This window comes from Rhinolophus sinicus, linkage group LG02 (genome assembly GCF_036562045.2).
Source record: "Rhinolophus sinicus isolate RSC01 linkage group LG02, ASM3656204v1, whole genome shotgun sequence".
NCBI lineage: Eukaryota > Metazoa > Chordata > Mammalia > Chiroptera > Rhinolophidae > Rhinolophus > Rhinolophus sinicus.
In genome coordinates, this window is record NC_133752.1 from 168059519 (window position 1) to 168086780 (window position 27262).

The 27262-nt window shown below is 36.7% G+C and overlaps 2 long non-coding RNA genes across 2 annotated transcripts in view; one reads left to right on the forward strand and one right to left on the reverse strand.

The window, feature by feature from the left end:
• The first annotated feature begins 1985 nt into the window (after positions 1 to 1985).
• LOC141568779 (uncharacterized) lies at positions 1986 to 25410 on the forward strand. The gene is made up of 2 exons (XR_012491968.1): positions 1986 to 2237; positions 25134 to 25410. It is a non-coding gene; the product is annotated as an uncharacterized LOC141568779 (long non-coding RNA).
• LOC141568780 (uncharacterized) overlaps positions 25156 to 27262 on the reverse strand; it is a 144218-nt gene continuing 142111 nt past the window's right edge. Inside the window, exon 3 of the long non-coding RNA XR_012491969.1 lies at positions 25156 to 25279. This is a non-coding gene — a long non-coding RNA (uncharacterized LOC141568780). The remainder of the gene's footprint in view (positions 25280 to 27262) is intronic.

Below are 27262 nucleotides of genomic sequence, written 5' to 3' on the forward strand. Positions count from 1 at the left end.
GTGGTCAAACAAAAAAGGCAGTGTCTTCCAGGTACGCATAGATCAGTGGTAATCAGCCAGAGCCAAACACTGAAATCTCCTGGGAACTATACTAATAACTCAAACTCAAATTCAGAGCAGGGTTCTCAAACTGTAGCAGATATCAGAATCACCTCCAGAGTCCTTAAAATATATGTACATATAGTAATATACCGATTAGAAACCGAAATGGTTGACCTACTGAATCAAGAACTTTGTGGGTGGTATCCAGAAAGTATTGATTCAGTAGGTCAACCATTTCGGTTTCTAATCGGTCTACAGGTGAGGCTGAATACTGCTGCTTCTGGACCACACTTTGAGCCCCAGGTATTGGCACTTTTAAAACTCCTCAGGTGATCCTTACATTGAGCCAGGGTTGAGAACTGCAGGTCTAAGCAGTTGGAGCCTCAGCAACCCTCCCCAGACATTTCTGCTTGTTACATGGGAGAAACAAAACGCATTACCAATGTGGGCCCAAGAATTGCATAGCAGTAGTGGAATGATCCCCTACCTCCAGAGAAACAAAGGTCTCTGTGAAAGCCCTTGCCAATGACTGATCAAGAACGAGGTGAGGATGACAGCTCAAAAGATGCCTCTGTAGCCATATGACAACAAACATAAAACTCTTTGTTCCTTTCACTCTCTCCCCAACCCCCACAACATAGTCACAACCCAGAGAGAAAGTAAGGGGGGCAGTGGAACTCTCTGGCTGAGAAATTTGTTTTTACCACCTTAGTGGAACAGGGACTCAAAATAGAAATTATATTGAAGTACAGAAAAACATAAGCTAAAAGTTTTTGGACTGATTTTTTTTTTATTCTTTTAAAGTAGTAGGCAAGGTCATTTTTCATGGCTGAGGGGACCAAAAAGGGCGTGAGAAGAGTGGTTGAAGTTTGAAATGCTGGCTGAGGTAATGGACATGGGAACTGACCAGAGATTATTAAAAGGATTATCGACCTGAAATACAGAGCCAACTAAGAGTGGAAACCATAAACTTGTAGTGGCATCAATTCATACAGTTGTGTGACTTTCCTTCTCCACTGATGCTGCCAGCCACAGCACAGAAGCAGAAGGAACTGCTTATATTGATCTAAAGTTGGGGGTCTCATGGATAGATATAGCTAAAGGGCAAATCAGTGAAAGACACTAAAGTTCTTGAATGTTAGTTGAGAAGTTTTAACTATTAACTTTCGTTGGAAAAGACTTGCAACCAATTACATTTGAATAAGATGAAAAATTGGTAGCAAAAGGATGCAATACAATGTATTACTAAAATGAGAATTATATTCAAAAGGATGTAATACAATGTATTACTTAAATGAGAAATACATTCAAACCCCAGTATTGCTATGGGACAAGTATAAAAATAGATGATGGATAAAGGAAGAGGGAGCATTAGAAAAATCACAAGTCAAGACCCTAATCAATCATCTAGAGAACAAAATATTTAACCACACTAAACTTAAAAATAATAATTTAAGACCAAATAATACACTAAGTTTCTGTGAAAAAGATATTCCTGTCTGAGAAACAAGAATAGCAACTATCGATACATACATAAAAGTTATTTTGGATAACTTTTAAAAGGGACTAAATGACTAATAACTCTTGTATTATGAAAAAGAAATATCTAAAAATCAACTAATTTCTTTTTTTTTTTAACATAACTTGAGAATTTAAACACTACCCAATTATTTAACATCTTCTACTTAGTACCAAACAAGACATTCCTAGGACAGTTGTTACCTGCTGTATTTTTTTAAAATGCTTCACAATAATAAATAATTTTGGTGTCCAAAACTAAGGGGCTTTTGCTCGCATGTTTATCAGCAAGCTCCATTTTAATAGTCCTGTTCTTACCATGAAAAATCCACTGAACTGGCATGAAACCAAGAGTTATTTGTGGTAAGTCTGAGAACGCAGCACACATGTTTGCCAAAATTGTTACATGATAATGCTAAATTCAATGGGGCATTTATCATATGAGTTTTTAAAAAGAAGAAATGGCACAACTGTTTGTGCTAGTTTGCCCTGAGAAAATTCTTTTAAAAAGGATTTGCTGATCAGATTCTGCCATTTATTTTAAAATCAGAATTGCAGAAATGAGTAAGCAACCCACTGAAATGCCTGGAAGCACTACATGAAATTCCAGAGTGACTGAACGTGTTGATCCAGATGGTGGTCAGACAATGTCTGGGAACTCCGCTGTCAGCCTAATTGTGAGTAATGACTCAACTCTGAGAAGTTTGCACATTTGAATCAGATAAGCATTCACCATGCTGGATTCTTTCAAACTTTGTTTGAATGTGCTCTGGATCATTAATTGCTCTTTACCACATGTTTTAATGTCTAATATTTCCATTGCTAAGAAGATATTCAAGAACATACATTAGATGGCTTTTTAAGCCACCTTTAAATCTGTGAATTATTCCATTGACAAACATTTAAACGTGAATCTTTTGGACATATCACACACACACACACACACACACACACACACACACACACAATGTAGCCAAATAGTTACACCCCCATTATTTTGTGTGAGTTTCTCTTCTCTGCCTCCTTGAGCTCCACCACTTCCTTCTCCCTCTCTTTCTGTTTTTTCTGAATGTGAACTATCAAGGCAGTACAAGCCCCTCTACAATTTTATAGTTTAGTGGGAAGGAAACAACAAATACAAATAAATATGTAAAATGACTACAACACTGAAGAAGAACTATAAAATCTGGGTATCATGAAAGACAATAATGGCAGTGGACGGATGGAGAAGATAAGGAGGCATGAATTCACTTTAGAAATGGTCATGGATGGCTTTTTGGAGAGAGTGACTTTGAAGGCAAGTTAAGTTCAAGAATAATAAATAGTCCAAGCAAAACAAACAACATATGCATGAGGCCCTAAGGATGAAAGAGCTTGGAGTGTTTCTAAAAGTGAGAGGAGATTGGGGTAGCTGGAGTCCACTGAGAGGAGAGAAAGCAGAAATAAAACTGGAGAAGCAGTTAGGGGTTACACGATGAGGGAACTAACAGGGATGGGAAGGAGTATGAATTTTATTCTAAGTGCTGTGCATAGTCATTGAGAGGGTAAGAAGTAGGGAATAACACAATCACATCTGCTCTGAAGTTTCACAAAGAATCACTGGCTTATGCTAGAGAATGGTTGGGAGAAAGACTAAAGTAGAAGCAGGGAGAACAATTAGGAATGAATTCTTACAGTTTAGGCAAGAGATAAGGGTGGCCTGAACTAGGGTGCTTGCAATGGAGACATTCTGCTCCATTTCAACCCTTAGCATGTATATCCAATTCTATTTTTATATTAGCAAAATAGCCTTATATTTTGCCCCTCTTTTTTGCTCATAATTCTTTATCTGTATGAAAAGACATAAAGTGTCTAATACGAGAACTTCAGCTTGTTTTCATTTGTTTCCAAGTGAAATTTTTCTACCTCTCCTGAAAATGCCATCTTATTATAAGGGATGTATATGAGGGATTTAAAAGAATGATAAAAGGATAGCCAACATTTATGTTCCCTAAATTGAAAACTGTCATATTGTTTTGTACAATCAGAATAATTGCCATCTTAGGTCATGAGAAAACATATGCGCTTGTATTATATTTATACACTTTCTTGTCCTGTGAACTAAATATCATTTTATATGAATGGCAAAATGGCTCCAAGTCAAAAGTATAACCTTGATCCATATTTAAAAGTTAAGCTAAGACTTGCAGTTGTTTCCCAAATTTAAAATTTACTGAACACTATTCCTTCTTTCTCAATGAAAATATCAGTGTTGATAAGCCCATGTAGTTTTCAGCATTATGATCATGTTAATCTATATTTCCCATTCAATTAGTTAAAGGAAGGAAATTAGCATACATAGGCATTTATAATTCTTCATTGAATTGATGGTCCTTTGTTGATATTAATTATAAATGAAATTAATGTATACAGTATGACACAGACTAAAACTTTCACTTCAGAGTAGTCTATTGTTAATTAGTTTATTTGTTGGTTATGAATGGCTTAGTCTAACAGCCAGAATATTTTTTTTACTAGATAATGAATGAAATAGATTCTTTATCCTAAATCATCTCCACAGACAGGCCGAAATTATTCAATAATTCTTTAGTACTCACATTTGAGCATGTGTTGTCTGCTCTGATTCTGATCACTGGCAAAACCTTCCTGGATAGTTAGCAATTTATAATACAAATGAGTGGATATGTCAGTAAGAAAGAAAAAATATAGGTCAAGTGACAATAATTAGCTAACTTTTTATAAAAAGAAGGAACTATTATTTTTCTAAGATAAAATAATTTTCTTTGGCTTTATTGAGTAGCAAGGGAGAGGGACTGAAATCAATTTGGGCTAAAAGCCAATCAATAGTACTGCAGCACTCTACACTTGGCTCAAATGCATTTTATTAATCACCTTGGGGAGTAAATCCCTAATCCCAAATTAGGACTCAGAATCCCTTTCAATTCTTCAGCTTCTCCTAGATGATCTGGGTGGTTATTTACCCCAGACTCCTTCCATTTGTGTTTTCCTTTTCATGTAGCCTTTCTTGTGATGAATATTTGAACATCAGTGCACTGCTTACATAACCTTAAGTGCCAAGCTTCTCCGAGGGAGTTGGGTCAGCCAAGCAGAACATATCATGCAGCGGGAGGGGCAAGTGCTACCATGGTGATTTACCCAGAGGACGCACCCTACATAGATGTTTCATAAATTAAATTCCATTCATCATCCTGGTTGTCTTTTGTCAAGGCTATCTCTCCCTTTTGTATACAGCAGCAGGGTTGTGTAGTACTAGAATACTAGGGAAAGCAGAAGAGAAGGGGAAATACATGTACTTCCACAGGGTATGCAGAAAATCATGTCCCTGTGGCATTAGTGAAGAAATAATGATTGCTCGAGAGAGACATGCTCAATAGAATGAGAAAACGTTTACAGGAGAGTGGTTGAAAGATGTGATAAACACAGCAGCATTATTAAACAGTGACTCCTGAAATTAACATACTCATTATATATGGTATTTCCTCAGATGGAATCATGTGACAGTTTTATCCTTGTCACTGTCCTCTTACTGAGCACTTCATCCATCTCCAGGCTGTTCTGTATAGAGTCTGCGTCCTATGGCTCCTTAACACACGGTGAATTAGAATAATGCTCTCTTTCCAGTACATCAGTCATCAGGTAGTCACCCATAAAAGGAGTCAGGTGACTAACTGTTGGCAACAAATATTAGAATGTCCTTGCTGTTTGACAAGCAGGAGATACCTCTGTGCAATTGATTTCCTTGGGTTTAGTGTGGGTTTGTTTGTGTATCTTCAAACTGCGTCACTAGGAACTGTGGACTCTGGATTTGTAAAAGATTAGCATTCCTGCCAGAGAGGCAATCAATAACAGGGAGAAACTTCTGCTGCCTCATTGTAGAGGGACAACAATATCTTGTTGTTTATTCAACATAATTTATGCTTCTCACCTATTGAACTTGTGTTATGAATAGAGACAGAGACACACTGCTAAAAAAAAAAATAGCTCTAGATTACATACCTAGTTAGAGTAACTCAACTTCTAAAAGGCTCTCTTTCCCTCACTAATTAAGCTTAATCTAATTATAATCTTGGATTAATCCTAATTATGACAGATTTTTGTAATTTTATTAATTTTTACCTCACAAAACAAATGGAAAACAAGAGCTAAGTCAAAGAGGAAATTTTCTTCATGTACTAATATTTTATAAAGAAACCAAAATGTTTTAAGTAATAGAAGAAATATTTAAGTCCCAATATAGAGTAACCATAATTCAGCACCAGTGCTAAGAAGTGTTCTCTCATTGCAAAAAGTAGCACTGATAGGTGTGAACTCTTATGAGTATATTATGAGCAACTACTATAAGATAGTCTCTGAGCATAAAGCACTGCCATCAAGAAGCTTGGTACCTACAAACTTCTTTCTGAAGACACAGAAAAACACCTCAAAACTAACATGCTAATACAAAACTTAAGGTCTTCTCAAACCAATTCCTTCCCCCATATGTTTTATCTCAATGGTAGTACTGCCAGTCTACCCACGGCCACAAGCTATATAAAATTAAAAGGCATTTTTGTCATCAACTTTGCTCCCGGGCCCCACATCTTACCCAATACCAACCCTGTTAATTTTCTCTCTTAAATACATTTACAATGGTTTCACCCCAGGCTGTGCTACACACATCTCTCACATAAATACAGCAAAATAGTCTTCTAACTGGTTTTCCTGAATTTTCCCTTTCCAGCCGACAATCTATTCTCCACAAAACAGTCATACTGATCGTTTCAAAATATAAATCTCACACCAGCATTTAAACCCTTACCTACTAGCAGTTTGGGGCTTTAAGGCAAGCGAACAGAAACAAATGCTCAGAAGTCAGGATCCATGATCAAAGGAGCAACAGGAAGTTCAACCAAGAATACATATTCAAGCAAATCGTCATACACATTTGTCCTGCACTCCAGCCATGCCAACTTACTAACCTTTTCCAGGTTATAGCATGGTATTTGTGATTCTTTGCTTCTAAATGAACTCTTTACACTTTATCTGACAAATTCATACTTTTTCTTTGGAAATCTGTTCAACCCCTCCTCCCTCTTCTGACCTTGTCTGGCTATACCAAGGCTGGGTTACTTGATCTTTAATGATAGGACTTTCAGGTTCTCAGGTCAGGATTTTTGTGTTCACACTATCATTAGGTTTTTCTTTTTCCCACAAAGTAGTTATTGTTTAAATGTACAGTTATAATCACCACTGGATTGTTATCTACTTATGGGTAAAGATTATTCATTCACTTTCTCTATTTTTCAATAAATATTTTGAGTGCCTACTACTACATGCCAATACATGTAACTCTAGCTCATGAAAGGCACATAGTAGACATACAATATGTCCTGAATAGAAAAACACTTATTTTGTTAATATTCTTTGCCTTCTCTAGAAAATAAGAAGGAACCAATGTTGTTTTTATCATTACTGTTTTTCCTTTTTTTTTTTTTAATCTTTAGTGTTCAGCACAATGTCTGGCACATATTAGGTGTCATGTAAATGTTTTTTGAATAGATGAATAAAGCCCTGGAAACACCTTCCCATAGTTGTACTAGGTAAACTCTAACTCATGCTTCCTTCCTGAGGAAGTATTTCTCAGCTCACCCAGATAATTTTGAATACTGCTCCTTTATGCTCCCAGGGCAAATGTACATATCTTTACAATAGTACACAACAGCATTTAAAAATATTTTTTGAGCATCTGTTTTTTTTCCCCCAGAGTACTTTCTTTATATTTTGTGTCTTATTGATCCAGCATAATGAAAAAATGAATGCAGGAAGAGCTACAATGAAATACAGTATCTGAAAGTACACAAGAGAGACCCATTAATTTTTTTCTGTATTGATTCTTTTATAAATTATTTTTTTCAGTTACAGTTGACATTCAATATTATTTTATGTTTGTTTCAGTTGTGCAGCACAGTGGGTAGACATTTACATAATTTATGCAGTGATTGCCCTAATTAGCCCTGTACCCACCTGGTACTATCCATAGTTGTTGCTACATTATTGACTGTATTCTCTATGCTGTACTTTACATCCCCATGACTTTTCTGTAACTACCAGTTTGTATTTCTTAATCTCTTCACCTTTTTCACCCAGCTCCCAAACCCCTCCCCTCTGTCTCTGTATCTATGAGTCTGTTTCTGTTTTATTTGTTCATTTATTTTGTTCTTTAGGTTCCACATATAAGTGAGATCATGTGGTATTTGTCTTTCTCAGCCAGACTTATTTTACTTAGCATAATACCGTCTAAGTCCATCCATGTTTTCACAAATGGTTAAGATTTCACTCTTTTTATGGCCGAGTAATATTTTATTGTATATATGAACCACATCTTCTTTATCAAGACATCTATTGATGGGCACTTGGGTTGCTTTCATATCTTGGCTGTTGTAAATAGTGCAGTAATGAACATATGAGGTGCATGTATCTTTTCAAATTAGTGTTTTTGAATTTCTTCTGCTAAATATTCATAGTGCTGGGTCATAAGGTAGTTCTATTTTTAATATTTTGAGGAACCTCCAAACCATTTTCCATAGTGGCTGCACCAATTTGCAAACCTACCCACAGTGTACGAGGTTTCCTTTTCTCTGCATCCTTGCCAACACTTGTTTGTTCATTTATTGATGATGGCCATCCTGACAGGTGTGAGGTGATCTCATTGTGGTTTTAATTTGCATTTCTCTGATGACTGGTGATGTTGAGCATCTTTCCATATGTCTGTTGAAGGACCATTAATTTTGAATTGATGGATGGAAGGTTAGTGTTTTGGACTAAATGGTATTGGAGTTGAAAGATGAATAAGATGAATAAAATAAAACTTCAGGTCACATAAGGAATAGGGACAAGAAAAGGCAGTCCAGAGGAGGACAGCATAACATAGTAGGGTACAACTGTGCAGGTGCAGGGGGTGATGGGCATGGCTGGACTGCAGGAGAGTGGAGGGTTTGGGGATGGTGCAGGGAGAGTGCAAGAAAGGAACCTGTACAGGTTGTGAAAGGCTAATGCCATGCTGGAATTTGACATGTGTAGAATTTGAATGTGGTTTACGAACACATCAGAATATGAGGAGGGCAGAAAGGAGTTACTGGATTTGGTGAATATAAAGTGGGAGCTTTTAGGAGACTAGGTTTTCTGGATATTAGAGGAGAGGGTCAAGAATTAAGGAGTTTCACAATGAGTGAAAATAAAAACAAAACAAAAACAAAAGGTCATTCTGAGAATTTTAATAATGAAGGAAAACAAAAAGACAAGGACAAGAATTCAAAGTTCATGAGAGGAGATTGAACATGTGAGTAGGTCTAAGAAAACGCGACCAATTAATGGAGGCAATATCAAGAAACAGATGAAAAGAATAGTACAGGTGGGAGGGTGAGGCTTTGAAAGGAAGAGAGATATTTCTCCCTTAGGGATAAAATGTATAACCTTAAAAGAGCCAGCATGTAACGCTTCATTAGGATCACTGTATTAGAATACATGTGGTAAGGGTAAATTTTAGCATCAAAAAATATTTAATTGTATTATTTAGCACTTAAATGGATAAAGACTATATTATTTTAGAAGGAAAAAGTGATTTATAAATCTTCTTATAATTGTAAATTTCTTTGTCTATAAGTCTCTTGTAAATGATTGCTCTTGACTGTTTTTGTGTCAGAGGTGATGGGAAGGTTGCTCTTTCTCATATGTTCTAATGGCCAATGCTGGGAGATATACTGACTTTTATATCTCTAAAAATTTCTTCCATGGAGAGAAAAATAACACAGTTAAATAATAGTAAACTAAAATTGATTTCTTGCTATTGTGTATTTTTCATTCTCCAAATTCAATGGCTGGGCATCCTATGTTTTGAAAACTATTAAGTGAACTTGAAAACCTTTAATTAAAACTTGATTTCAAGTCAATGTACATTTCTTATACCTTTAAGAAATCAACAAATGATGGCTCGCACTCACATCATTCATTACTCGTGACGTACTGTCATATCCAGTAACAAAAAGTAAAACCTTCATAAAATTTACTGCAAAACATTAAGTTAACTGAATTTCTCTTAACATAGTGACAAAATTAAAAATCAGAAAAATTCTTGGAAAACTGACATATGTGGGTTAATTAGCTGAGTAACTGCTGGATACACTAATATCTTAAATCAAAAGAAAAGTTTAGTAAGTCCTTATAATTGCACCATGATTATCTTTAAGTTATTTTTCTTTCCTTTTACTTTCCAAAGTAAATTTAACACTGTTATTATCTATTATAAAAATTGCCTAAAATGGTATGTACTGAGTTTTAACAACATCCTCTGCTTAGTTTGAATTATCTCTAGTTGTAGCTTTTCCTTATCTTAAATCATCTAACCTCCAACCTATAATTCATTTTTTGTTTATGGCTATATAGATACAGACACAGTGTATTCATGATCTATCCCATATGTTTGTTTAGATAAGTTCAATCATTCTTTGGCAGAAGTCATTTTTTTTTTTTTTAACCTACATCATGCAAGAAAAATTAGGTTGACCTAATTGTTTTTTGGAGCATGGGATTGTCACAGCCATATTTGCAATGTCTCCTTTTAAATGCTCGTGTTCTCGCTACCCTACCTGCTAATGTTTTAAGGAAGATACATTACAAAACAAGGGGGGAAATTTTTTTTTTTAATTAAATTTATTGGGGTGACAATTGTTAGTAAAATTACATAGATTTCAGGTGTACAATTCTGTATTACATCATCTATAAATCCCATTGTGTGTTCATCACCCAGAGTCAGTTCTCCTTCCATCACCATATATTCGATCCCCCTTACCCTCATCTCCCACCCCCCACCCCCTTACCCTCTGGCAACCACTAAACTATTGTCTGTGTCTATGAGTTTCTGTTTCTCATTTGTTTGTCTTGTTCTTTTGTTGTTTTTGGTTTATATACCACATATCAGTGAAATCACATGGTTCTCTGCTTTTTCTGTCTGACTTATTTCGCTCAGCATTACTCTCTCAAGATCCATCCATGTTGGCAGTAAGAAAAGATGATATAGGAACATTTGGGGGGAAATTTAATGTTGTGGACAGTGCTGGCCTTGCTTAGTTTTTTTAATACCACTCTGCCTGGCTTATCCTTCCATCTTGATTGATGAGAGCAAGAATAAACCCATGGTATAAAGTGGGTCAATTTTTCAAAAATCTGTACAAGAAGCAGTTAGATCTGCAGCCAAAATGTAAAATTTCTAGAAGAGAATCAAGATACCAGAGGTTTGCTCTGTGGACAATCCAACAATAGTAGCCCCAAGTTCCAGGCATAGAGAAGGACCAGTGTGAGAGGTCATACCAAAAACAGGTGACTAAGTCTGCGTACTGAACCCCTGGATCATTCCCCCAGTGCTTCCCAGGTATTTGTATTTGTGGTACATACTCATAAGTTCATGGAGATTGCTGAGTAAACTGTATGTTTTGTTATGATTTGGTGAGAGTTGGGGCTTTTTTCTAATCTTTTTTTTTAAATTTTTTATAAAGCCTATTATATCACCAACTTTGCCCAGTCCCATCCAGTTCCTTGTCTTGTAAGATTCTCCCATAAAGAATGTGAGCCCAGACCCTCAGCACCCTATAAATATCCCTCTTCTGACTTCCCCTTCAGAGACGCGGCTAAGTCTTGTTACAGTGGTGTTCACTCTTCCTGCAGCAATTTCTAATAAATTTAACTTTTCTTTAATAGGCTATCTGGAGATATTTTAGTGAGTTCATCAGCAACATCATGAAGAATGCCTAATTAAGGCTATTTCCTGTTTTGAAATGCTATATATTACATGAATTCAGTATATTGATAATGTTTCAGTCAAAACAAATTTAGCAATATAAAATTCCAATGGAATATGCAAAACAGTTTGCACCATCCCATTTGTTAATCAAAAATAGTCTGAGGTGCCTTGAGGGAAAACAGAAACCCAGCCTACTCAAATGGAGTTCCTTCACAAGAGTCAGGTCACCTAAAAGTTATTAGAGATTTATTCCTTTGGATTTTAGACGCAAATGCTGGCTCTAATCTCAGTGCTTTTGTCCATTGTTTCCCTCCATCTGGAATTTTCTTCTCGCAATCATCTTTCAAAATGTGGCTTAGATGGTAATAGGTTGGCGCAAAAGTAATTGCGGTTTTTGCAATTATGTTTAACCTTTTAAACCACAATTACTTTTGCACCAACCTAATATTTCTGTGAAGTCTTTGATGAACCTTCTCAGCCTTCCCTTTATAATTAGTTCCTCCCTTCATTCTGCTATGTCTTTTGTGTTTACCATATAGTATTTGTTTTCATTTCTTTCTCCACCTGCAACACTTTCACCTACTTGAGGGTAGGATCCATGCTATATATGTCCTTGTTTCCCTAAGAGCTTAAACTTTTTAAAATGTAATGCATTTCATTGAGTTATCAGATTTTTGGTCCCATGATTATTTAATTGAAAATCTACTTATAAACCCTTATTAGCTAATGATACCTGAGTGGTATATAACTTTTCCATGAGATAAAAGGCCTACTAAGATGGAAACACAGTGTTATTAGTTGGTTGGAACAGAAATTCTACCTAGAACAAGGGCACTAAAATAGAAACTAGAAAGGAGCCAAAGGCAAGAGTCAAGGATTTGGGGCCATTCTGGTGAATAAGAATTTTATAGAGGTTTGGTAGCTTTTCCATGTTTTCTAGGAAAGTCTGATGTGCATGGTACACTATTTCAGAATAATTCATTTTGTTATGTTTAAGCCTTTCAGTTAAAAAACACTGCTATGTTAGATTCTATCATGTTCAAAAGAGCAGGGTGTGTGTATGGGTGTGTGTGTTTTCTTGCAGAAAATAAAATCTATATTACCTTAAATCACATCCTATATTGTTGTTGTTCTGGAATTTTTTCAGGAATATATTCTAGCCATTATATTCCCTACTTTAAAAATAGGGAATTTTTTAAAGGTAGCATTTTTCACTGAAAGAAGCAACTTGATTTCTATCTTCTAAGGGTCTGAAAAGTTAAATGACATTCAGGTCACTAAGAAAATGAATGTCAGGTTGACATGAGTCAGGATTTATCTAACAAGCCTTCCTTCATCTGCAATTAGTGAGTGGTTACATGGCATAGAATAAAAGCACTAGCTTTAATAGCCAAAATCATGAGACCAAATCAAAAACTCACATCTTACCTGGGCAACAATGGGCCATCATTTCATGTCTCTGGATCTCAGTTTCTTTTTTTGTTAAATGGGGATAATAGTACCTCTTTCATAGAATTTTTCTGAGGATTACATGAGGAATGTGAAAAAGTATGCCCTAGGAAATAAAAATGTTTTTGTTGAACTGGAAATGCATTCATAGTAACTTTGTGAATCAGTTAAGTTAATAAGATAATTTCACCCACTTAGATTATCACTCCACATACAGGATCATAGTTTTATATTAGGAACTATAAATTCAAAGAAAAACTTTTTGTGAGCACAGTTTAGGCAACATTAGAATTGCCAGGATACTGCAGCCAATACACCACCCCCTCGCACGAAACCATAGAGGTGCTTCAATAGCCACAAGTGGTTCAGATCTCTGTTTTATGTCTCTTCTGAAAGAAGGCCAAGTGTTTTTCTCTATCTAGTTCTCACAAATGAAGTGGGCAGAAATGTTCGCCGTGTGACTTTAATGAGTATCACATGAGTAAGTTCTCTACACACTACTTTGGAAATGTCACCAAATGAAAGGTTGCATTTAGAAAGGGCTTAAAATGAACAAGATAATGGTATAGTCGTTGCCTGGTACACAATTGAGGACATTACCTTTGCAGCTGGAAAATATAACAGGGAAGCAGTAAGTTTGGTTACTGCATACACAGCGAGTACTCAGAACATGACGCACCTGCTTTAACTTGAAAATTGGTTCTTCTCCCAAACGAAACCAAATAAACCTATACAAAGCATACAGAGGGAATGCCTGGCATATCCTACAGGTACTTGTTTTCCTGTTATTAGGCAGTTAGCAGTTTGAGCAATGCTTAAAATGCACACTTGGTCATCCACACTTAACACATTTTCTGTTGCCATAAGCGCAGTTGATAAACAGTTAAAAAACTTTCACAGATAATATTTCCAGAACTCCTTCTGTCTCTAGCTTGTTACCCATGGAACTATTCCAAGCAAAACAAATAGTAGGAACCCCGGACAACCTCTGTGGAGCGCTTACCTCCTATTCACATGATTAAACTCTCACCTAATTGCCATTTGGCTGCCTAAGGTGCTTCTAAAATTTAGCTTGCTTATTCAATTGTATTATATATGGCATTATAGCAAATATCACCCATTCTGACTAGATACCTCATTGGACAATAACTAATTTTATGCATTCTACCCTCACCCTAGCTCCTGGAGGATGGGTACAATACAATATCAGAATCATTTTTGTATCACTGATGCTTAAAACAAGACTTGGCATCTAATAGGGCCTCAATAAACTTGTGTTGACTATCTTAAGAATGCCTGTATTATTGTACCTGCTTCCCCACTGACCCCATGCATTTGTCTGTAATAAAGTCCTGCCTCCATGTCTTCAGTGTATCTAACAATACTTAGATTCTTGCGCACTTGGAAGCAAATTTTAACTCTCTGAATTAACCAAACTCTTTGAGCTACTTGTAACACATTCTCTTATTTACTTTCATCAAGCTCCCAATCTATTTTCTCAATTTCAACAAATATTTATCATCGCCTGCCTGAAAATACCATGCAACATTTTGTGGAAGTTGGAAAATTGCAATCACTGCCATCTGTAACAGCACTCTCCAATAGAAATATGAGAGCCACAAATGAAAGAAAATGTGTGCTTTAAATTTTTCTAGTAGCTATAATTAAAAAGTAAATAGAAACATGTAAAATTAATTTAAATAATGTGTCTTAACTACATATATCAAAAACATTATTTCAACATGTGTTCAATATAAAAATTATTAAGGAAATGTTTCACATTATTTTTTTCTTATCAAGTCTTCAAAAGCTGGAGTGTATTTTAGGCTTACAGTGCATTCAGTTTGGACTAGCCACATTACTCAATAGCTACATGTGACTAGTGGTTACCATATTGGATAGCACAGACCTATAAAAACACCTGTTTATAAAATAGAGGTGTACATAGAACTCTGACACAAAATAGACTATAATAAATGTGATATTAAGTAAAAACAATAAAACAAGAGGGCCAAGGGAGTACTCATTCCTAGAAAGAAAAATAGAAGTAGACTCCTTTGGAACTACTCTCACTCTGCACTCTTTCCTAAACCATGGATCTTCTCATCTTAAAAGTCACGTCCTCCTTCATCCAATGACTGTGTGCATCTGTGTATCTGTGAAAGCATTTATGTATTTTGTAGAACTATACGTAAGTAGATAACACATTTATGTGAAGATGAGGCAACGCGTAAATGAATGTGACTCTATGCAGCTTATATAAACACTGTGACTAGAATATATGGGAAGGGCCCCGTCAAGATGGCAGAGTATGTAAACACTGTGCTTGAAACCTCTAACAGCTATGCCAAAGCACTAAACTACAGAACAACTATTATTGAGAATTGCCTGAAGTTTAGCAGAACAGAAGTCCTACAGCTAAGGATATACAGAAAAAGCCATCTCAAGGCTCGTAGGATGGGTGGACAGAGGGAATAGGCCAGTCCCAGACCTGCACATGGCAGGTAAATATTGAGAGCAATACCTAGACTGCAGAGGTTCCCCCTGAGGAGCAGTGGTCCACGCCCCAAACCAGGCTCCCCAGCCCAGAGTTCCAAGGCCAAAAAGAGAAGCACCAACATCTTTGGCTGTGAAAATCAGTGAAGATTGTGGCTGAGTGAGACTGTGGGAGGCTGGACTCGAAGGTGTTCCTCTCAAAGGACCTGCACACAGACTTCTTCAGTAGCAGTCATTCACTCTGAGCCCCAGTTCTGGGGCAGCAGCATAAAAGGCAACAGGGATATATGGGGAAGAAAGAGTTGTATGGCTCCAGCATGAGGGCTGTGGAGGGGCAGCTTTCTTCCAGACAGAAGTGCTGGCAGAAACCATTATTCCTTGTTTGAGCCCTTGCCAGTATACAGACTTAGGCAGGTGCCATAACTGAGTCTCCATCAATCTGGTTAACATCATTGGCCCACTCTGAGGACTCCATGAGACCCCACCCAACTTTTGGGCACACCCAAGCCCCTTCCAGGAGCTTTTCCATACAAATGGCCTGTCTTGTGTCATGCTGTGGACTTTCCTAAAAATCTCTCAAAGGTTCACAAACACCACTCAAGCAGCATCTGGCCTCAGCATGCCTGTAACCCCTTATTGAGCAACCCCAAGGCAGGCATTGGCTGTAGCCAGCCCTGGTTTAAGGCTTGGCCACTCCTAGGAACTCCCAAGCCTAGCACAGGTGGCTATAATGCTCATAATGTTTTATGGCTCATGCCCAGTGGTCCCAGGCAAAGCAGAGGCATGGCTGAACTTGGCCTGCAGTGGGGCCCCTCCCAGGAGAGCCCAGGGCTGGCATGCCCTGTGAATAGCTTTGGACCTAGCTGGAGCACCATCTAGCCACATCCAAGGACAACACACCCCAAAGGGAGACTGGAAAAGCAGAAGAGCACTGTTAAAGCAAACCTTGTTCTGTAGTGTCAGCCCCTACACGACAGCTCCTCCACTGTAGTCACAGCAGGTCCTTACAACCAATCAGTCCATGGCTCAATCCTTCCCATTAACATGCAAACAGCAACAAGGCTCAACTACAAGAGGAGGGCACACACAATCCACATAAAAAAAATGCCTGCAGCACTCAGCTCAGGTGACCAAGGAGACTATGTCACTGGGCTGCACAGGGCACACCTACTATAGAAGGCCACTCTAGTAAGACAAGGAGACATAGCAGCCCTACCAAATACATATAAACAAACACAGGGAGGCGGCCAAAATGGGGAGACAAAGAAACATTCTCCAAATAAAAGAACAGAACAAAGCTCCAGAAAAAGTTCTAAACTAAATGGTGACAAGCAATCTACCAGACACAAAGTTCAAAACACTATTTATAAGGATACTGAATGACCTCAGTGCGAACTTCAACAAAGAAATAGGAAATATACAAATGGAGATAGAAAACATAAAAAAGAACCAGTCAGTAACAAAGAATACAATAACTGAAATGAAAAATATGTTAGAGGGAATCAACAGTAGATTAAATGAAACAGAGGATCAAATCAGTGATTTAGAAGATAAGGTAGCAGAAAACACCCAATCAGAACAGCAAAAAGAAAAAAATATGAGGATAGTTTAGGGGGCCTCTGGAACAACATCAAGCATACCAATGTTTGAATCATAAGGGCACCAGTAGCAGAAGAGAGAGCAAGGAATTGAAAACCTATTTGAAGAAATAATTATGGAAAAACCTCCCTAACCTGGCAAAAAAGCATATATACATACAAGCCCAGGAAGCACAGAGACTCCTAAACAAGATGAACCCAATGAGGCCCACACCAAGACACATCATAATCATAATGCCAAAGGTTAAAGACAAAGAGGGGATCTTAAAAGCAGCAAGAGAAAAGCAGTTATTTACCTACAAGGGAGTTCCCATTAAAATGTCAGCTGGTTTTTCAACAGAAACTTTGCAGGCAAGAAGGCATGGGCACAAAATATTCAAAGTAATGAAAAGTAAGGACCTACAACCAAGATTACTCTACCCAGCAAAGCTATCATTTAATATCAAAGGACACATAAAGGTTTCCCAGACAAGCAAAAGCTAAAGTATTTCATCACCACCAAACCAGTATTACAAGAAATATTAAAAGGATTTCCTTAACACGTTGCGTACAGATCACGAGAATCTTCACGAGGGATTTAAACCCCGCCATACGCAACATGTTAAGAAGAAGGAAAGAAAAATATCAAAAATATGAATAATGAAATGCCAATAACTACATATCTATCAACAATTACTTTAAATGTAAATAGATTAAATGCTTCAATCAAAAGATATAAGAGGGCTGAATGGATAAGAAGACAAGACCCTTACATATGCTGCCTACAAGAGACTCAATTCAGACTGAAAGATACATTCAGAGTGAAAGTAAAAGAATCGAAAAAGATATTTTATGAAAATAGAAGTGACAAAAAAAAAAACAAAAAAACGTGGAGAAGCAATACTTGTACCAGACAAAATAGACTTTAAAACAAAGGCTATAGCAAGAGACAAAGACGGCCCCTGTAATCCCACTCCTGGGAATTTATCTGAAGAAATCAAGAGCACTACTTCAAAGAGACATGTGCATCCATATGTTCATTAAAGCATTATTTACAATAGCCAAGATATGGAGGTAAACTGGGTATTTATCAATGGATGAATGGATAAAAAAGAGGTGGTGTGTGTGTGTGTGTGTGTGTTAGATAGATAGATAGATAGATAGATAGATAGATAGATAGATAGATAGATGTATATATATATATATATATGTATATATATACATCTCTCTCTATAGATAGATAGATAGATAGATAGATAGATAGATAGATAGATGTATATATATATATATATATGTATATATATACATCTCTCTCTATAGATAGATAGATAGATAGATAGATAGATAGATGGATGTATATATATGTATATATATATACATCCATCTATCTATCTATATATATACCTCTCTCTCTCTATATATATATATATATAGAGAGAGAGAGAGAGAGAGATGTATATATATACATATATATATACACATCTATCTATCTATCTAACACACACACACACACATATATATATATATATATATAGAGAGAGAGAGAGAGAGACAGAGAGACAGAGAGACAGAGAGACAGAGAGACAGAGAGACAGAGATGAATATTACTCAGCCATCAAAAAAGAATTAAGTCTTGCCAACTGAAACAACATGGATAGACCTAAACAGTATTATGCCGAGTGGAGTAAATAATACTGAGAAAGACAAATGCCATATGATTTCACTTATATGTGGAATCTAAAGAACAAAATAAATGAGCAAACAAAACAGAAAGAAACTCAGATACAGAGAACATTTTGAGGGTTGCCAGATGGGAGGGAGTTTCGTAGGATGGGTGAAAAAGGGGAAGAGATTAAGAAGTACAAATTGGTAGTTACAAAATCGTCATGGGGATGTAAAATATAGCATAAGGAATGTAGTCAATAATATTTTAATAACTATGATGTCAGATGGGTACTAGATTTATCGAATGATCACCTCATAAGTTATATAAATGTTTTATCAGTATGTTGTACACCAGAAACTAATATAACATTGTATATCAACTGTAATTGAAAATTAAAAAATAATTATAGATAGACAGATTTTTAAAAGGATTTCTTAAACAGGTATATATGAAAGGGGCAAATGCAAGATAAATAGAAGAGGCTGTGATTTGCAGAGTATATAATGGTGTATTTTTTTCCTAGTTGAGTCCCAAAGTGCAGGCAATGAGTAAGAGAAAGATATGAAGCTAATTAAAAGGAAAGCCAACTTTCCGCTTTTCTCCCTCACAGGAAAAAGAATTGGGAGAAAATGATATGTTTTCACCACACCTACGTATTATACAAAGATCTCTTAGTTCTTGACTATCAGAAATAGGAATTTAGAATATAGAATTTAGATCTACAAAGATTTGTGCAAATATTTCCCATGCTTGTCAGAGGTTTTCCTAGTGTTGCTATTGTCTGTCCTGCATAGAGCAGAGTGAGAAGATACAAAGCAAAGAAACAGAGTGCCTATGTAAAATCAGATATAAATTAAATGATAAAATACTGGGGGGAAGGGGAGGATGCATCAAAACAACACTGATTATATATGTAAATCGTTAGCCTGGGAAGAATTAATTCACAAAACCATTCAGATGAGAGCTGTGTTTTGGAGGTTGGGGATCTGAATTGATTGAGAAGAGGTGAAAAGGATTGAGGAGGAACTCAAGAATGATACATAACACATCCTAAAGAGACTTAGACGAGTGAAATAGGAAATAAAATAAGTAACTTTACAGTTCAAAAAATTAATTGAGACAAAGCAAATAAATGGCAGTAAGTAAGAAAAGTAGATAGTGAGGAGCCTCGTCTCTGAGATTTCACAGAATCATCCTAAATCCACTGGCCACATTTGGTCTCTCTCAGCTTCAATGTCCTCATCTGAAATGTGGGACTCATAATAGCCCCCACTCAGAAAAGATTAAATGAGTTAATCTATATAATGGGTTTAGCACAAAGCCTAACACATAATAAACACACAATACATTTTAGATGCAATTGTTAGAAGGTTTGGGCACTCAGCGTATTTGATAGCAAGGCCAATTGGGTGTTGTTGGGAAGTACATGATAAGTTACCTTTAATGGAAAAAACAGATTGTACTTTCTTGTCATTTGACGAAAGAGACTGTAAATGAGGAGTTCAACTTTTAAGTCCAAGTTGGACTTAGAATGTGGTAGTCATTGAAGTGAAATGTTGGTAGAATCTGTGCCAAAGTTGTACCCAAATAAAAAGAAAGTGGTGGAGACAAGACACATTTTTCATATATAATCTGATAACTTATAATGCACAGGATATGAGAAGAACAAAGAGAAAATTGCACCCCTAGTCCACCCAAAACACTGACTAGTTACGTCACTTCTGGGAGATTCTTTAATCTCTCCAAGCTTCAGTTCCCTCATCCTTAAAATGGAAATAATATTAATACAAACTTCATACGGATGTAATGAGGATTAAGTGAGTTATGATTTGACAAGCACTTAGAATAGTGACCGGCACATTGTAAGTGCTATGTAAGTATGTGTTAGGTGGAATTGAAAACAAAATATGGTATCTTGAAAAGCTCTTTAAGCACTGACTTTTACTCTTCCATATATAGTATTTTTAAATCCAAAAAGCAACACTGTGAGGCAGTACTGGTCCCATTTGAGGAATGAGAAGAGAGTCTTGAAGGCATAGTCAGAGTCACATAGACAGGAAGTTTTGGAGCCAGGAGCCACATCCACTCAGGCCTGGACTCTTTCGACTACCACTGGAGCCTCCAATGTCATGAGCCTGAAAACCTGGAAACAATGATGTAATAACAATACTGAGAAGTAAGGAAGGGCTAGTGGCACACTGATTTGTCATTAGGATTCTTGTTACTTCAATTTTTAGAATATAATATCGAAGAGTCATTAGAAATGCAAAAACAAACAAAGACCATCCAAATGAGAACAAGCAAAGGCTATTTATTCAGAGCTTGCTATAGCAAGGAAGTCAGCCACCATCACTTATGTTTTGGCAGAGACTCAAAGGAAATCAGAGGAGTGGGAAAGCTTTATAAATAGAAAAAAGAGAAGGCTTCCAGATATGGCATGGGGAAGCTAAATGTGGGCTAACTAGAAGGGGAGCATCTTATGGTGTTGGTTAGGGGTACATAGTTGACTTTCACTGGTTGGTCCTAAGTTGGAAGAGGGGACAAAAATTAGGGAAGCTGTCAGTTATTAATCTAATCCTGGCTTTTTGGGTCGATTGTTACAGGAGTTCTTATTGCTAAAAATAGTGTGGCTGACTTCCTACAAGTCTAACTTAGATAGCAGGCGGCCTTCCTGGGCTGGTCATTGTAGATAATGAGTTGGTTTCTTGGGCTGGTTGCTGCAGACTGTGGATCAGAGGTCAATTTTTGTATATGGTCTGACCATTGTCTATTTGGATAGTCAGTCTCTCAGAAGTCATCTAGTTAAAACCCCAAGCCAAATAAATAATCCCTGACCACTGTGCAGCGTAATGCAGAACTCCACACAAGATGGCCTATTCCACTCCAATTCACCTTTCAATGTTTTGATATTTTTAGTTATTAATATTTATAAAAGTGTACCTACTTCTAATTCCCACCACTTGGTTCCAGTTCTGTGTTCTGAAGGATAATGAACCCTTCAGAGTACATAATGAGAGTACATACAATTCTCTGATGGCCTACTCTCAGCAGATAAACCTTGTATAAAAAGAAATGTAGTCTTCGAATTCACACAGAATCATCCTAATGTCACAGTCTGATCTTGCTATTTTCCACATCTCAGGAATAAACTTCTGTTCTTCCCATTCATACATTTTATAGCAAATATACAGCCACCAGGAAATGGGGCTAAGTGTGAAAGTAGATCCCCATAGTAAGATAAGATTCTACAACTGTTTTTAATTTCAGGAAAATATCTCACAAAAAAACATTACTGTAACCTGTCACTAAAATGCCACCCTAGACAGGAACATAGGATTTGAATAAAGTTTCAATTAATAGATCATTATTTCTTAACTTTCCTTCATAACAGATTCTCTGTTCCTTCCCTCTCCCCTAACATAAGTCACAGGAAATTAACTTGCTTTTCTTAAGGGGATTTATTGCTTCTCTCTCTCCTTCCAATAGCTCAAACATGAAGAACTAAAGGAACATCACAGAAAGAGAAACAAATGGCTCTTCAAGCTTATCCTTCTTGACATAGGTGAAGAAAGAGTGGTTTTCTCAAAAGTTTTCTCTACTTAATTGGATATGGTGGGGAAAGGGAACAATGGAAGTTAGAGAATAAGCTAACAGGCTCTGCCTCCACCAAGAGTGTGCAACCCTCCTAATCTTTCTTCTTGGAACACTATACTCAGTACTTTGGTCTGGCCTTCTGCTTTGGAAGACAGTTCATACTGAGTAGAACAGATAATTTTCCCCTATGTACTCTTAACTCATACTTCAAACTTGAACATTGTAATTAACATTCTTTCTTCCCATTTTAAGTGGATTACATAAATAAACTTACTGTCCTACTTTATGTATGAGAAAACAAAACTATATACTCAACATTAATTCCTACAATATAATATTCACACATACACACAAATCCATATTTGTAAACAATATTTCCACCAACCCCTGAACTATGTGCATGATGATTACAAAATGCTGGGGGACCATTGGACTTTAGTGAAAGTGGGAGGACAAGGCATATCTCAGGCAAATGATAATTTCACCAATCTCTTACCACCTTATCATTACCATAATGAGAAAAATGGAAGGCTCACCTATCCAGGAGATAAAAATTTTAGGGAACCAAATTTGCCATAAAGGGAAATCCTACCAGCTTCTTCCCTCTGACCAGAGAGAGTTCAACTCTTTTTAAGTGGATTCAACAAATACATCAATTATTAAATTTAGTAATTATTGGTGAGGGGAAAAACAATAATGCAAGTTAATGGAAAGAAAGCAACACATGAAACATGATTTTTCACTCCATGCCAGTGGCAAAGATGGTTACACTCTCTACCAAAGATGTATGCTCTCCTTTTGTGGTGCTGAGTTGTTTCTGGAAAGCATTTACCCCTTTGTATTTAGATGGGGCTATGTGAATAGTCTTCACCAATGGAATGTGAGCCAAAGTGAGTTACTTCCAGGCTGAAGTGGTTAAATAGCAAATGTGCCTTGCTCCCCACTCTTTCCTCATCTTCTGGCTGAAATTTTAGGACTCCAAGGTCTGCAGGGGGATGGAAGAGCCATCAATGGAATAAGCCTGAGTTGCTGAATCACTGTGTGGAAAGCCATCCAAAAACATTTGATGTGGACTTTGTGTGAGCAAGAAACATATTCCTATTGTATTAAACTACTGAGATTTCAAGATTTTTCTATTACAACAGTTGGTATTATTTCAATACAGAAATCCACGCCATTATCTTCTGATAGATACCCTCAACCTTTACACTTTCTTTCCAAGTTCAGATGAATTAGGCTTGTTCAACCACAACTCTCCAAAAAAATATACTGAATTGCTATCACTTGCCTGAATGCCACTATGAGGAGCTTGGGTTTCTGAAAATTCAGCTTTTATGAAAATTTGTAAAGGACTTCAGTTTCTACCTCTGGTCAACCCTTTACTCTGCAAAATGTCAGCTGGGTCAGAGAGGAGTCCCATAATCCTTGGGAAGAGACAGGGCCTCATAAAATTTTCAACCTACAGCAACTGATAACAAAACCTGGACTTATTAAAGAGATGAACCCTGAAGGATTCCCACGTTTCTTGGTTGCAGTTGTATTATTGGCTCCTTCTCTTCCTTAAGCCCCAGATACATTCTCTCATGATCTCTCTCATCTCGTCTTTCCACATTTGTATAAGATCTTCCCTCTTGCCAAATCTCTCCATGTTCTCTAGCTGAGTTTCATCTGTGCTGTTCTTATAACAGTTATTCCACACATTACAGGACTCAGAGAATAAAAAGGAGAGTAGCACTAATGAAGTGGAATGAAAATAGAGAGGCCAGATCACATAAAATCTTGTAGGCCAAGATAATGACTTAGTCATTACTCACAGAAGAAAAAAGAAACCAATGAAGCTCATTAAGAATAAAGATGTTGTAAAGATTTTGTAGGCTGTCAGATGGGCACTTGTCTTATTAGGGAGACCACTTAATGGACCGTGTAGATGCCTGACCACTGTACTGTACACCTGAAGCTGAAGCTGAATAATATTGAATGTCAACTATAATTTAATATATATATATATATAGTCACAGGATGTGAAGTACAGCATAGGGAATGGAGTCAATGGAATTGTAACAGCTATATACGATGTCAGAGGGACAACAGATTGGTGGAGGGGGGTTATCACTTTGTGAGAGATGTAAATGTTTAACAATTACATTGTTTTCTACATCTGAATCTAATTTTAAAAAATTTTTTAAAGAATGAGAATCATATGAGCTGTTTTTTAAAAGATCACTTTGGCTTCAGGATAGAGAACAAGTTAAAGAGGGTCGATCAGAAGTTATGGCAATGATCCTGTCAAGAGATGCTGATGTGGCCTAATCAGAGAGTGGCAGAAGGGACTAATAAACAGCAAGCTTGTGATAATGACTGAATATGAGGAATGAAGAAATGTTAACGGAGATGCCCAGATACTAATGGAGATGAGGACACTTCCTAGAGAACAAATTGGGGAAGAACGCTTACTCTATTTTTATAATGTTTTTTTGTTTGTTTTATTTACAGATACTCCTTAAGCAATTGTTCTAAAGAGTATACACAGACACACACACACACACAGTGCTACCTGTAAGCTCTTATGAAACGAAATAGAGGACTCCCTCATCTCCCCCTTTTCTCCTCAGAGTTACCTGTCCCCCAACAGACCCTCAAGAAACTCTAGATTCACACGTTTTCTTCAGCTCTGATGGCAGTGACACCACCACATGCCACTTTGGCCTCAGGTTCTCCACCCGTGATTCCTCCTGACCCACATTTTCCTATAGCTAGTCTTGCCAGCAAGCTTTATCCACTGCCACTTCCTCAGCTGCCCCAATTTGTGCCGCAAAGGCTTTGGCCCTTTACCCTTCATCCTTCCCTGATATTCTCTTGGATGTATGGTTGTCATTGCTTTTCTCCTTCCACAGGTACTTAGGCCCCAAAGGTTATTCTTCCCAGTAACAACACCCCACACTACCACTAACTGCAGGAACCACAGGAATTCATTTTACTTTCTCTTTCTCAATAGGACCAAATCCATTTGTGCTCACCGTGCTGGAGCCATTCCTCCATCTTCTGTTCTTAGTTCCCAGGTGGCTAACTTCCTTCATGTCAATGGTGCAGACTCAGCCCTTTTCACTTTCTCTGGAATCTCCACTACATAACAGATGTTAACTGAAGAAGAGAAGAGAAAGTAAAATTTTTTTCCCCCTTGGAAGTTTGCCTCATATCAATCAATTTGCTATATTTAACATTCAAGCTTTGTGCATATGCTAATAAGTCATTAAAATTCATGTGGATCCTAACATTTTTGGGTTTTCTTTCTTTTTTTATGTTTCATAATTTCCACCCAATTCTGTAAATTATAATGTTGGAAGTGAGAGTAATCACCAGCAGAAATCTTCATTGTATACAGGAATAAATAGAGGAAGCTCAAGTTAAAAACCTCCATCATTTGTTATATACTTTGGCCTTCAGTAGTTCACAACTCTGTTTTTCTTTTCCAAATGGAATACTGATTAAATTCAGAATGCTGCTATGTGCAATTGAACTCAATAACAAAATATGCCTCCCAAAATGCCCAGAGAACCTGAAGAATCATAAAGTTAGAGACTTGGGAGGACATAAGAGCCAAGCTCCCCTCTACATACTGTTCCTTGAAGACTTAGTTCCTGCTTACATATTCCAGATGTCAAGGAACTCAGTAACTGGGAGGTAGATAGTCCCAGTGTTGGTTGGTTCTTGTTTAGGGGAAGTTTATTTTACTGAACATGAAAGTTCCTATTACTTACACCTCTACATTCTCCAGAACATTGAAAAATAAATTCATTTTCACTCCTAAATAGCAGTCTTCAACTCTTTGCACACAATTGAGCATGTGCACTGACCCCAGCTCTCCCTCAGAGGCCAAGTCTTACCAATCCCTCATCTGCCCAGGCTCACTGCAACTACCCTCGAAGCCCTTCCCCCACTTCTCTCCTTATCTCACCCTTATGGACACCCTGATGGAATGTCCATGGAGCACCCAGCTCCTAAGAGAGGCCTGGAAATATGATCCAAACACCAGACAGCCAAGCGTCCCATAAAACCATCCTTGATCTCAGTTCAGTCCCTTATTTTTAACCCTTTTAGCACCATTTTGTTATTCTTAAACTTGTGATCCATTAAAACCCAAAGGTATTTTTGACATTTTACTGTAAAGTTAAGACTTCTCCATTATATTCTGATTAATTATAGACTAACTGCTGCACTTTATATTTATTCTTACATTTAAAAAGTATTGATTCCTGCCTAGTACAATTTTTGAATTCTTATTTTATCATTTGAAATATTAGTTATTCTTCCCAGCTAAGTCAAATATAAAAAAAACTAAACAGGATAGGCTGAAGAGCAAAATGTTGTGATGAAATTTAAGCACTTAAATATATGAAATAAAAATTCTAAATCTCATTTACATTATGCATCAAAAATTAAAATTCCAAATATACTTCATGATTTGAATTTTGTGGTGAATTTGCTCCCTGCATATAAGAGGATACAAGTTAATAGAATTAGAGATATCCACAATTGCCAAGCTGAGCAAATTAATTAAAAAAAAGAAAACGTTATTGACCACAGAAAAGCTGAAGGAACAAGGGTTTGTTGACATCCTTATAGAAAGCATTTATTGTGCTGTGCAAAGAAATTTAAGATTCACTATTCTGTAACTCTTTTCATCTAATAGAGTTACTTAGACTTTTGCTTACATAGATGACCAGACTAATGAAAAATATGTAACTAGGTTTGATATTAATCTAATAATTTCAATTGGTCTTGCAATTTTGGATAAAACTTCTAGTAACACGTCTCGATTCAGTGATTTCAAAGAGACTGCAAAGCAATGATACAAAAATCAAGTAGCAAAAGAAAATCAATTTCCTTCAGCAATTGAGTGTCTTTGGTTATGTGTTTTGCAGATAAATATGTGCATGTGCATTTAGTTTTGACAGAGATATATAGAATTGCTTAACTATAATGCTTTTAGCAGTAAATCCATGACCTAATTATTGGTATAAAGTCATTACCAAAGCTTTTCCCTTTTCTACACCAACATAAAATATAAACCTTGCACCATTACAAATTCTAACTGCAGCCAAATACATCCAATTATAATCAGTT